A 12,162-nucleotide genomic window follows, 5' to 3' on the forward strand; every position below is an offset into this window, starting at 1 on the left:
CGAATTGATAAGTTTTTAGAGATAAGATCATCCTCTGCTTCCACCTGGTACAGAGAGGGAGACGGCTTTACAAATGGATATTTCCCTTACAAATGTAAATGTCTCTTACAAAGGGTAACTTCTACTTCTCAGAGCTTCTCTCCAGTCTGCAGTTTCTTGAAAGTAGCCAGCTGAAAATAATCCTCATGCCAAAGAGATACATTTTGGGGTGGCCAGTTTTGATCCCCCTCATCACTCCAATTTTGTGTGTGTGTGTGTGTGTGAGGAAGATCAGCCCTGAGCTAACATCCGTGCTAATCCTCCTGTTTTTGCTGAGGAAGACCGGCTCTGAGCTAACATCTATTGCCAATCCTCTCCTTTTTTTTTTTTTTCCCCAAAGCCCCAGTAGATAGTTGTATGTCATAGCTGCACATCCTTCTTAGTTGCTGTATGTGGGACGCGGCCTCAGCATGGCCAGAGAAGCGGTGCGTCGGTGCGCGCCTGGGATCCGAACCTGGGCCACCAGTAGCGGAGCGCGCGCACTTAACCACTAAGCCGTGGGGCCAGCCCTAAAAGTTTATTTTTAGAAAAATCAGCAACCTACAGAATGGAAAGACAAAATTGAAAAAAGAACACACACACAAAAAGCCTAAACTAAATTAAAAACAAAAACAAAACTGAAAAGACCAAGTGTTGACCAGTAACATAAAACCCTCATACACAGCCGGGGGGTTGTGCATTAATAACACATGCGCTGTAGAACCACTGATTGGTATATGCTAAAGCTGGATATAGTCATAAATTTTATATGTACAAGTCCCAAATTGGAACCTACTCTGTGACATTGTGATTTATAATAAGAAATATACATTGGCTCTTGTCCTGATTCTGGCATTGAGCTCCCAAAACCCTTGGAATTTCCCAAGTGGTCAGAATGATAAAAGTGTCCTGTTACTCATAATAAGCCACTTTCAACCACATTTGAGTTTATGCTAATGAGGTGACTTATGGAAAGCCCCTAAGGATGGGGGCTGGTTGCCAAGGGAACCAGTCACGTGATTAGAGGATTGGAACTTTCAGTCCCCCGTCCCCATCTCTGGGGAGGGAAGAGGCGATGGCAGGTTGAATCAATCGCCAATGGCCGGTCATACCTATGTAATGAAGCCTCCAGAAAAACCCAAAAGGACGGGTTTCAGAGAGCTTCCAGGTTGGTGAAGACATGGAGGTTCTTGCTGCCAGTGTGGAGAGCCCAGGAAGCAAGAAAGCTTTGTGTCCCTTCCCCATATCTCACCCTATGCATGCCTTCCATCTGGCTGTTCAGTCTTCTCACAGGAAGCTCCCTGCTTCTGCCCTCGCCTCCCTCTGTCTGTTCCCCACACGCCGCCAGAAGGTGCCTGTTTCCACTTACGCAAGGTCAAGCTCCTTTTCTGCTGAGATAGGTAGCTTCAAGTTCGGGCCGAAAAAAGTCTGAGAGCTCACGGTGAGCCCACAAGTCTCTGAAGGGTCTGGCGCCTTCCCTCTCTGCCCTCTTATCCCACCCTCTGCCCCTGGTTTGCTCACTCCATTCCAGCCACACTGGCTTCCTGGCACTTCCTGAAAAACATAGGGCACCCTCTAGCCTCAGGGCCTTGCACGGGCTGTTCACTTTGCTTGAAATATTCTTCCACCAGACACCCATGTGGCTCGCCCCTCTTGCTTCAGGTGGCTGCTCCATGCCCCTTTCTACCAGGAATTAGAGGATATTAGAGAATCGTTAATTTCATTAGGTGTGGTAAAGGGATTTACAGCAGAAAAGAACACCTTCTAACAAAAAAAGAGATAAGAAGGAGGCTAGAGTCGAGATGTGACAGTTACCATGATCACCTCAAGGCTGAGCTATGGGCAGAAATTAGAAATTACATTTTAACCTTGACTGTCGCCAGATGGCCAGAGAACAATGCGGTAGTTTTTCTCTCCACTTAGGACATACAGAAAGCCCTGGGCACAAGATACACTATAACTGGAAAGGACGACCAATTGGAACTGGACTCAGCCTTAGCCTTGCACACTCTGCACTTTTTGCCTTTATAAACCAGCCACCCCAAGACCAACGGGGGGGGGGGTCACCTATCAACTTGTGGGTTGAGGTGTACTTCCCTAGTTTGCAAACCTTTTTTTAATAAAGCCTCTTTTTTCTTTAAAATTGCATTTTTGGGGGCTGGATGGCATAGTGATTAAGTTTGGTGTGCTCTGCTTTGGCGGCCCAGGTTCGCAGGTTCATATCCCAGTCACAGACATACACCACTCGTCAGCCATGCTGTGGCAGCATCCCACAGACAGAGGAAGATTGGCAACAGATGTCAGCTCAGGGCAAATCTTCCTCAGCAAAAAAAAAAAAGGGGGATTCAAAACCTCTCACAATGGAATGCACTTTTTGATTAATATGCAAAAGCTTCTGAAAGACAAAATGACTTCAAAAACAGCTCTAAAAAGGATCCTTACAGCAAAAAGAAAAGAATATTTAATAAAAATCTTTGGCCACCTGAACAAGTTCATCTGCAAGGGAGCAATTTAGATCCAACTATTCTTTTGAGTTTTGTGCCTGAGACATGGATAAAATTTTAAAGATCTCTGTTTGTGTCTATCTGTCTGTGTATGTCTGTGTATGTAAGTCTCTATATGTATTTATCTGCCTTTGGATGATATAATATCTAAAAAACTCTAATTGGCTGGAAGTAAGGGCTTATATAAATTATTTCTAAATGTAATAGAAACTAGCCCAGATGTCAATAAAAGATCATTTAAGTTTATTGGTTTAATAAAAACAGGCATGTCTTCTGAGTTATCAATATTAAATACAATGCAAACATATACTTGGGTTTGCTGGTTGGATGGGCTTATGATGTTTCTGTTGTGGAATCTGTCAGCAGGGGGAATGACTTGGGATGATGGTTAACTATTTAATGTCTAACCCAAACATAACTGTTAAAAACAAATGTTTAAATAAATGTAAATAAGGCCAGCCCCGTGGCTTAGTGGTTAAGTGCTCGAGCTCCACTACTGGTGGCCCGGGTTCGGATCCCGGGCACGTACCGACGCACCACTTCTTCGGCCACGCTGAGGCGGCGTCCCACATACAGCAACTAGAAGGATGTGCAACTATGACATACAACTATCTACTGGGGCTGTGGCAGGAAAAAAAAAAAAGGAGGAGGATTGGCAATAGATGTTAGCTCAGAGCCGGTCTTCCTCAGCAAAAAGAGGAGGATTAGCATGGATGTTAGCTCAGGGCTGATCTTCCTCACAAAAAAATAAAAATAAAATAAAATAAATAAATGTAAATAAGATAAAAGCTTATACTAAGTTAAACTAAATAATGGATATTCATTGAATATCTAAATCATTTCTGGATAGGATGGTAAACTGAGACACTGATTGCTAAACATAAGTTTGTCTAGTTTTGGCTTTCTAAGTTTTTTTTGCAGAGACAAACACTATTTGGGTCTATCCATAGACATGTTTTGTGCCACATTGAAAAGTCTTCTGGGGCCGGCCCCGTGGCTTAGCGGTTAAGTGCGCGCGCACCGCTGCTAGCGGCCCGGGTTTGGATCCCCGGTGCGCACGGACGCACCGCTTCTCCGGCCATACTGAGGCCGCGTCCCACATACAGCAACTAGAAGGATGTGCAGCTATGACATACAACTATCTACTGGGGCTTTAGGGGGAAAAATAAATAAATAAATAAAATTTAAAAAAAGAAAAGTTTTCTGTAAAGAGAAATATGCTTCTAGAAATTATGACATGTGTTTATGGGTTTGCTAATCTACTACAGGATGCTGATATATGATAGACAGTTCACAACTGCCTGCTTCCTAATTTTCACTGGAAAGTAAAGATTACAAATCACTAAAAAAAAAAAAGTTGGAAGAAGAGCTGAGAATACAAAATGAATCAAAGAGAAAATTTCAGAACACTTAGAATAATAACAACACGTAAATTAACTCTATGTAAACTGAGTGAATTGATGCTGAGAGAATGCAGACAAAGCAGCAGGAGCCCCTTTGAAGATAAGAAGCAATGACTCTCGGGGGCCGGCCCGGTGGCGCAGGCGGTTAAGTGCGCGCGCTCCGCTGCGGCGGCCCGGGGTTTGCTGGTTCGGATCCCGGGCGCGCACCGACACACTGCTTGGTAAGCCATGCTGTGGCGGCATCCCATATAAAGTGGAGGAAGATGGGCACAGATGTTAGCCCAGGGCCGTCTTCCTCAGCAAAAAAAGAGGAGGATTGGCGGATGTTAGCTCAGGGCTGATCTCCTCACAAAAAAAAAAAAAAAAAAAAAAGAAGCAATGAATCTCATGAGAACTTTCTCCTACTATGGGAGGATTTAACGTAATTTCCTGTTTTTCAAACTATGGTCCAAGACCATTGACAAATTATGAGTAACATTTATTTAAATAAAAAATGTACGTGGCATCTACATTTATCAATATAGATAAATGGATAATACATATATCTTCAATTTTATCTATAATACATAGATAAATTTATTATTAAATTTTTTTCAATTACTTGTATGATTTTATATATATAGGTATATGTTGGACAATAATATACAGTATATTTCTCCCTACCTGATGCCTCCAGAATTGAGAAACTTTTTTTTTCCCCCAAAGCCCCAGTAGATAGTTGTATGTCATAGCTGCACATCCTTCTAGTTGCTGTATGTGGGACGCGGCCTCAGCATGGCCGGAGAAGCGGTGCATCAGTGCGCGCCCAGGGTTCCAAACCCAGGCCGCCAGTAGTGGAGCGCATGCACTTAACCACTAAGCCACGGGGCTGGCCGTAGAAACTTTTGATAAGTGAGTATTCTTATTTTCATGGCAATATAGTTGTTTGCGTAAGTTCAATAAGAATCAGTTCTCCTTACAGAAGGACACATTTGGAAAGACTGGTTATATTGCCAACACTTTGACTGGAATGTCATATTTGAGAGAAACATGGATAACCTCAGATATGACGAAACAGCTTTGAGGAACAAGGATTGATTTTATGAAACAAATAAAGCCTTTTGGAAATATGGCCTGTTACCTTGCACACAGGGTTCCCAGCAACCTTACCAGGTGAGTAAAGAAGGTCCCTTCCCTGGCAGGTGCAAGAACCTCAGGATATTTTGGGGAATCTCAAAAAGACAAGATTTCAGGGGCTGGCCCAGTGGCGTAGCGGTTAAGTGTGCGAGCTCCGCTTCGGCGGCCCAGGGTTTGCAGTTCGGATCCCGGGCACGCACTGATGCACTGCTCATCAAGCCATGCTGTGGCGGCATCCCATATAAAGTAGAGGAAGATGGGCACAGATGTTAGCCCAGGGCCAGTCTTCCCCAGCAAAAAAAAAAAAAAAAAGAGGAGGATTGGCATCATATGTTAGCTTAGGGCTAATCTTCCTCACCAAAAAAAACAAAAAAGAGAGAGAGAGACGAATTCAGGGCCAACCCGGTGGCATAGTGGTTAAGTCTGCATGCTCTGCTTCAGTGGCCCAGGGTTCAGAGGTTGGGATCCCGGGTGCGGACCTATACACGGCTCATCAAGCCATGCTGTGGAGGCATCCCATATACAAAATAGAGGAAGATGGGCACAGATGTTAGCTCAGGGCTAATCTTCCTCACCAAAAAAAAAAAAAGAGAGAGAGAGAGAGAGGAATGCACCCAAATCTGTAGGTATTGCAGGGGAAGTCTGATGACAATTCCTTGGCTTGGGTTCCTGGCCTCGAGAGGTCTTTAAAGCTCAGTCTGAGATTCCTTATAAAAAGTTCCAGCAAAGCAGATTTAAAAGAGCCTTATGATCAATTGCTATTCTTGCTGTACTTATGTAAATAATTGGGCCAAGTTTATTAAAACTAGACTTATTTTGCAAACCAATGAGTCTTAACTTGGCTATCTTTGGTAAAAGTGAGGGTGATTATAGAGAGAAAAATTATGTTTCAGTAAAAACTATAATACATATTTGTGGATAATGGATTCTAGTTCTGTTAATTGTCTTGGAGGTTTTTATTTTTTATCTGTGAACTGGACTAGATCCTGAATTCCTCTAGTTTCCTCAAATATCTGGTACAGATCTCCAAACTAACACTTTCAGTTTTTTCCATCCTTTTCATTTGGAATCATTGAGAACTGAAACCACCTTTTTTTCCTGAGGCCCTGCAAACTGGAGCTGGACAGCTTGGTATAAACTTAAGAGAGGTCACCATGATAGTCCATGTTTAGACAATTTTCATACCTGTTTCTGTGTAAGCTACTCAAAAAGTTTACCTGAACACACGATGACATCACCAGAGACATTTCAAACTGCAAAACATGCTTTGACCCTGACATCTAGAAATCCTCTTGGGCTCAGGAATTAATTCACAATTTGCTCCAATCATTAACCTTGTTTTTCTTTTTGTTTGTTTCATCAGATTTCACTTGAGGTTCCAGGCACTAACCTTGATTGGTTTACAGGCCTCTTCTCCTAGATTCCCCAAGGAATGAGGTCCATTATGGACGGGATAGTAAATTTTGGGCTATTTTGCTAACATGTTTGGTCATCTATGTAATTATAAAATGTGGACTTAGGTGTCGTTCCAAAGCCACTGATCAGAGTACAAAAATATTAGTCATGCAAAGCATTCCTCACTCTCCCCACCTGGTACCAAAAAATACTTTAAAATAAAGGTAGAACAATTTCATTCCTCTGACCCTGATCTTCACCCTTTCACAGCTGGAAGTAGCTAAAGAGGTCTTTGCCCTCATTCCCCAAGATTGAGGAATGATCATAAAGCAGTGCAGATTAAAACCAAGAATGAAGGAGTTAAAATTTCCCTGGGTTAGGGTGAAAGGTGACTCATACCAACAAGGTTGACATGGGAAACAAAGTAACCAAAGTCTCTGAGCTTGTTTTGCAGAACAGGAGGACCGCTGATAAGAGAGCAACTTGCAGACAGTTCCCCCCTCCCCTGACTAAACATTGCACAGTTGATGTGTGGACACCACCCCACCACTGGCAAGCCACATGATGCTGGTTCAAGCCACCACCCACGTTCAGACCATGCCACCCTCTGATGCCGCCTATGTGGGACTGGATGGAACCCAAATGGCCGAGGGGGCACTTGGGCATCGAGGGACCTAAATACTCCCCAAATTGATCAAAGGTGTTGCCCTGGTGAACCCATGATCAACAGGGGAAATGGTAAAAGAAAGAGATAAGAATGAGGCCAGAGTCAACGTGACGGTTACCACGACCAGCTCGAGGTGCAGCAGGGCTTGCAGGAGGCGGTGGGCAGAGGCACAGACACAGACATTTCTATGGGCAGAAACAAAAAATTACATTTTAACCTTGACTGTCCCCAACTGGCCAGAGAACAATGGGGTAGTTTTTCCCTGCAGTTAGGACATTTAGAAAGTCTGCACAAGATACACTGTAACTGGAAAGGGTGACCAAGCGGAACTGGACTCAGCCTTAGCCTTGCACACTCTGCACCTTTTGCCTTTAAATACCAGCCAACCCAAGACCAAGAGGGTCTCACCTATAAACTTGGGGGTTGAGCTGTACTTCTCTGGTTTGCAAACCTTTTTTTAAGAGAGCATCTTTTTTCTTTAAAATTTCACTTTTGCCTCATCAAGCTGTTTATTTCGGTTAACACTTCACTGTTGGGAGACACCAACTGAAGCATGAGGGAGTGAAAATGTCTGAAATGGACTCTAACCTGGTTCAGCAAATACGGAAATATTAAGACAGAAGCAAATGTGTAGCAAAATGTGGCAAAATGTGGCAAATTGCTGAATGCCAGCGGTTGGTATAAGGTGTGAACTGTGCTATTCTTTCTGCTTTTCTGTACATTTGACATTTTTCTTAACAAAAAGGTTTCCTAAATGCCACCTAAGTGAGGCTTTTCCTGACCACAATATTTAAAATCACGCTCCCTTCCAACACTCCCTTGTCCTTCGGTGCTTGGTTTTTTTCCACAACACTTGTCTCTATTTAACATACATACATACAAATTTTATAGACTTTATAACAAAAGTATATAAATAATATATACTTATAAATATATAAATTTAAATGTATAAATATATTATACTTTATGATACATAAATATACTTCATAATATATAAGACCTAAACATATTATACTTAATAGTATATAAGTATGTGAATATGCTTAATAATATATAATATATATTTTATAATATAGAAGTGTATACTTTACAAGAAACATAACATAAATATATTTATGTAAACACATTAAACAACAGAAAGTATATAATTTGTAATATCGATTTTACCAACGTGTCCTATTTACTCTGTCCCCGCCATCCCACTCCATTGGAATGTGAGAGCCAGGAGGGCAGAGGTGGCCTCTTGACTTTTTCCCTGCTGGATCCCCAGTCTCAGCCCAGGGCCTGGCAGACAGTAGGCGCTTAAGCAACGTTCATGGCATGAATTAATTCCCTGTGCCGGGTCTCAGAGCAGGCCCAGCGGTCCCTCGGGGCGGGTAGATGCTTCACCTGGGGCGAGAGTGTCCGGGGGCGGGGCCAGGTTTCCTCAGCTCTGTGCTGCTCGCTGAGCCCCGCCTACTTTCAGTGCCCCGAGTTGCGGCGCCCCCTGATGCAGGGTCCGGGACAGTGTACCAGGCACGACTGTCCTATTTAATCCTCCCAACAAGCCTACGAGTGAGGTGCTAATAGGATCCCCATTTTATAGATGGGGAAACTGAGGCCCGGAGAGGGGGTCACTTTGCCCATAACCCACACAGCTGGAAGACGGAGAGGCTAGGATTTTAACCCACACAGTCTAGCCTCAAAGTCCACGTTCTCAACCACGAAACCTTACTGTCCTGGGGAAGGCGCCGGGAGGCGTGTGGATTAAGTCTAATAAGCTATGCACGCTCTTACCTATACTAAAATGAGTTTCTTGGAAGAAATATTTCCCGACCACTAGGATTTGGGTGTGTGCGTGGAGAGGGATCCCATTAGCCTTCCCTGACCGCTCGGACTGTTCATCTCCCAATAACGAAGGCCCAGGGCATGGGCCACCCACCTAGGTCAATGCCAGCCTCTCGGGCCCTGAGCCCGCGGCCACCTGCACCTGCAGATCCTCATCGACCCAAAGGGGCGATCAGCAGTTCATCAGGTACCCTCGCCGCCTCGGTGTCCGTGCCTCGGCCCACCGCCTCCTGCAAGCTCTGCTGCGCTTGGCCCCGCCCGGGTGGGCGAGACAGGAGAGCGGGGGGCGGATGGTGGGAGCCGGCGGACACCTGCGGGAGCAGAAGGTCAGCGCGGGGGCGCCTGTGCGCCTTTAGCCTAGCGACCAGTGACGTCAACAAATTTCAGCCATCCGATTGGCTACACTGTCACCAAGCTTCCGCTTCTTGGTCCGAGAAATGAGCACGTGCTCGGGAATAGGGGTTCTTAACCAGGCGTTAATGAATCAGGGCTGGACTCGTAAATCTTTTGAAATTACGTGCAAAATGTGGGCATATAACATGAGCATTGGTTTAGGATGTGGACGCAGGTGGGAGGGGGGAGAGACATCCTGGGTTCCCCAGCCCCTTACCACTGAAGTAACCTGGGCCAGGGACCTCTGGATCTTAGCACACTCATCTGTAAATGGAGATGAAAGAAATACTCTAGGGTTAGGGTTAGGGTCAGTGCCAACTACCCGCTCAGACAAAGCCCCGGACAATGCTAGCTATTATTTATTACGGGCAGCCTTTAACGGGGCAGCACGCTTAACACATTATCTGTGTGTGCAAAATTCTTATAACATAAAATTCACCATTTTAAAGTATACAATTCAGTGGCATTAAGTACATTCACAGTGTTGTGCAACCGTCACAACTATCTAATTCCAGAACATTTTCATCATTCCAAAAGGAAAACTCCAAACCATTAAGCAGTCACCTCCCATTTCCTCCCTCCCTCCCTCCTGCAAACCACTAATCTGCTTTCTGTCTCTATAAATTAACCTATTCTGGAGATTTCATATAAATGGACTCATACAACATGTGGCCTTTTGTGTCTGGCTTCTTTCACTTAGCATGATGTTTTCAAGGTTCAGCCGTGTTGTAGCATCTATCAGTGCTTCATTCCTTTTTAAGGCCGAATAATATTCCACTGTGTGGAGAGACCATATTTTGCTTGTCCATTCATCCACTGATGGCCATTTGAGTTGTTTTCACCTTTAGGCTATTGTGAGTAATGCTGCTATCTGATTTCATATGCAAGTTTTTGTTTGAATATCTGTTTTTAATTTTGAATTCTTTTGAATATATACCTAGGAGTGGAATTGCTGGATCATACGATAACTCTATGCTTAACTTTTTGAGAAGCTGCCAAACTATGTTCCACAGCGGCTGCACTACTTTGCGTTCCCTCCAGCAATGCACAGAGGTTTCCATTTCTCCACATCCTCACCAACACTTGTCATTCGCCTTTTTTTTTTTTTTCTGTTATAGCCATCCTAGTGGGTGTGAAGTAGTGTTTCACTGTGGTTTCGATTTGCATTTCCCTAATGACTAATGTGTGGAGTATCTTTTCATGTGCGTGTTGGCCATTGGTATATCTTCTTTGGAGAAATGTCTATTCAAGTTCATTGCCCATCTTTAAACCGAGTTGTCTTTCTGTTGTTAAGTTGTGGGAGTCATTATATATTCTAGACCCTTATCAGATATACGATCTGCAAATATTTTTCCCATTCTGTGGGTTGTCTTTTCCCTCTCTTGATAGCGTCCTTTGATGCACAAAATTTTTAATTTTGATGAAGTCTAACTTATCTGCTTTGTCTCCTGTTGCTTGTGCTTTTGGAGTCCTAAGAAACCATTGCCAAATCGAAGGTCGTGACAACTTATCCCTATGTTTTCTTCTAAGAGTTTTATAGCTTTAGCGCTGACATTTAGATCTTTGAACACTTGAGTTCATTTTTGCATATGGTGTGATACAGGGGTACAGCTTTTGCATGTGGATATCCAGTTGTTCCAGCATTGCTTGTTGAAGAAACTCTTCTTTCCCCATTGAATGGACTTAGCTCCCTTGTCAAAAATCAATTGGCCATAGATGCGTGGGTTTATTTCTGGACTCTCAACCTGTTCCATCGATTTCTATGCCTGTCTTTATACCAGTACCACACTGTTTTGATTACGGTAGCTTTGTAGTAAGTTTTGAAATCGGAAAGTGTGAGTCCTTCAACTTTGCTCTTCTTTTCCAAGATTGTTTCAGTATTCGTGGTCCCTTGAAATTCCAGATGAATTTTAGGATGATCTTTTCCATTTCTGGAAAAAAAAAAAGGCTGTTTTTTGGTTTGTTTTGTATTTTGATAGAGATTGCGCTGAATCTCTAGATTGCTTTGAGGAGCATTGCCATCTTTATCATATTGTCTTCCAATCCAGGAATACAGGGTATCTTTCCATTTATTTGTGTTGTCTTTACTTTCTTTCAGCCACGTTGGGTAGGTTTTGGTGTACAAGTCTTTCCTCTCTTTGGTCAAGTTCGTTTTTAAGTGTTTTATTCTTTTTGATACTATTGTAAGGGGAATTGGTTTCTCTTTGTTTGTATGTTTTGGTGAGGGAGATTGTCCCTGAGCTAACGTCTGTGCCAATCTTCCTCTATTTTGCATATGGGAAAATATGTATGCCGCCACAGCATGGCTTGATGAGTGGTGTGTAGGTCCGTGCCCGGGATCCAAACCCAGGTGCCAAAGCAGCGCATACAAACTTAACCACTACCCCACCAGGCCAGCACCAGGGGAATTGTTTTCTTAATTTGCTTTTCAGATTGCTCATTGCTAGTGTAAAGAAATACAACTGGTTTTTATGTGATGATCTAGTATCCTGCAACTTTGCTGAATTTATTTATTAGTTCGAATAGGTTTTTAGTGTGGATTCTTTAGCATTTTCTACATATAAGATCATGTTATCTACAAATAAAGATAGTTTTACTTCTGCCTTTATAACTTAGGCATCTTTTATTCATTTTTCTAGCTTAATTGCTCTGGATAGAATTTCCAGTACAGTATTAAATAGAAGAGGCGAAGGCAGACAGTCTTTTCTGGCTTCTGATTTTAGGAAGAAAGCTTTCAGTCCTCACTATTGAGTATGATGTTGGCTGAGGGTTTTTCGTAAATGCCCAAGCCAGTGTTTCTTAAACATGTCCCAGGGGTCGGCCCCGTGGCTTAGTGGTT

The sequence above is a fragment of the Diceros bicornis genome, chromosome 34 (genome assembly GCF_020826845.1).
Source record: "Diceros bicornis minor isolate mBicDic1 chromosome 34, mDicBic1.mat.cur, whole genome shotgun sequence".
Classification (NCBI taxonomy): Eukaryota; Metazoa; Chordata; class Mammalia; order Perissodactyla; family Rhinocerotidae; genus Diceros; species Diceros bicornis.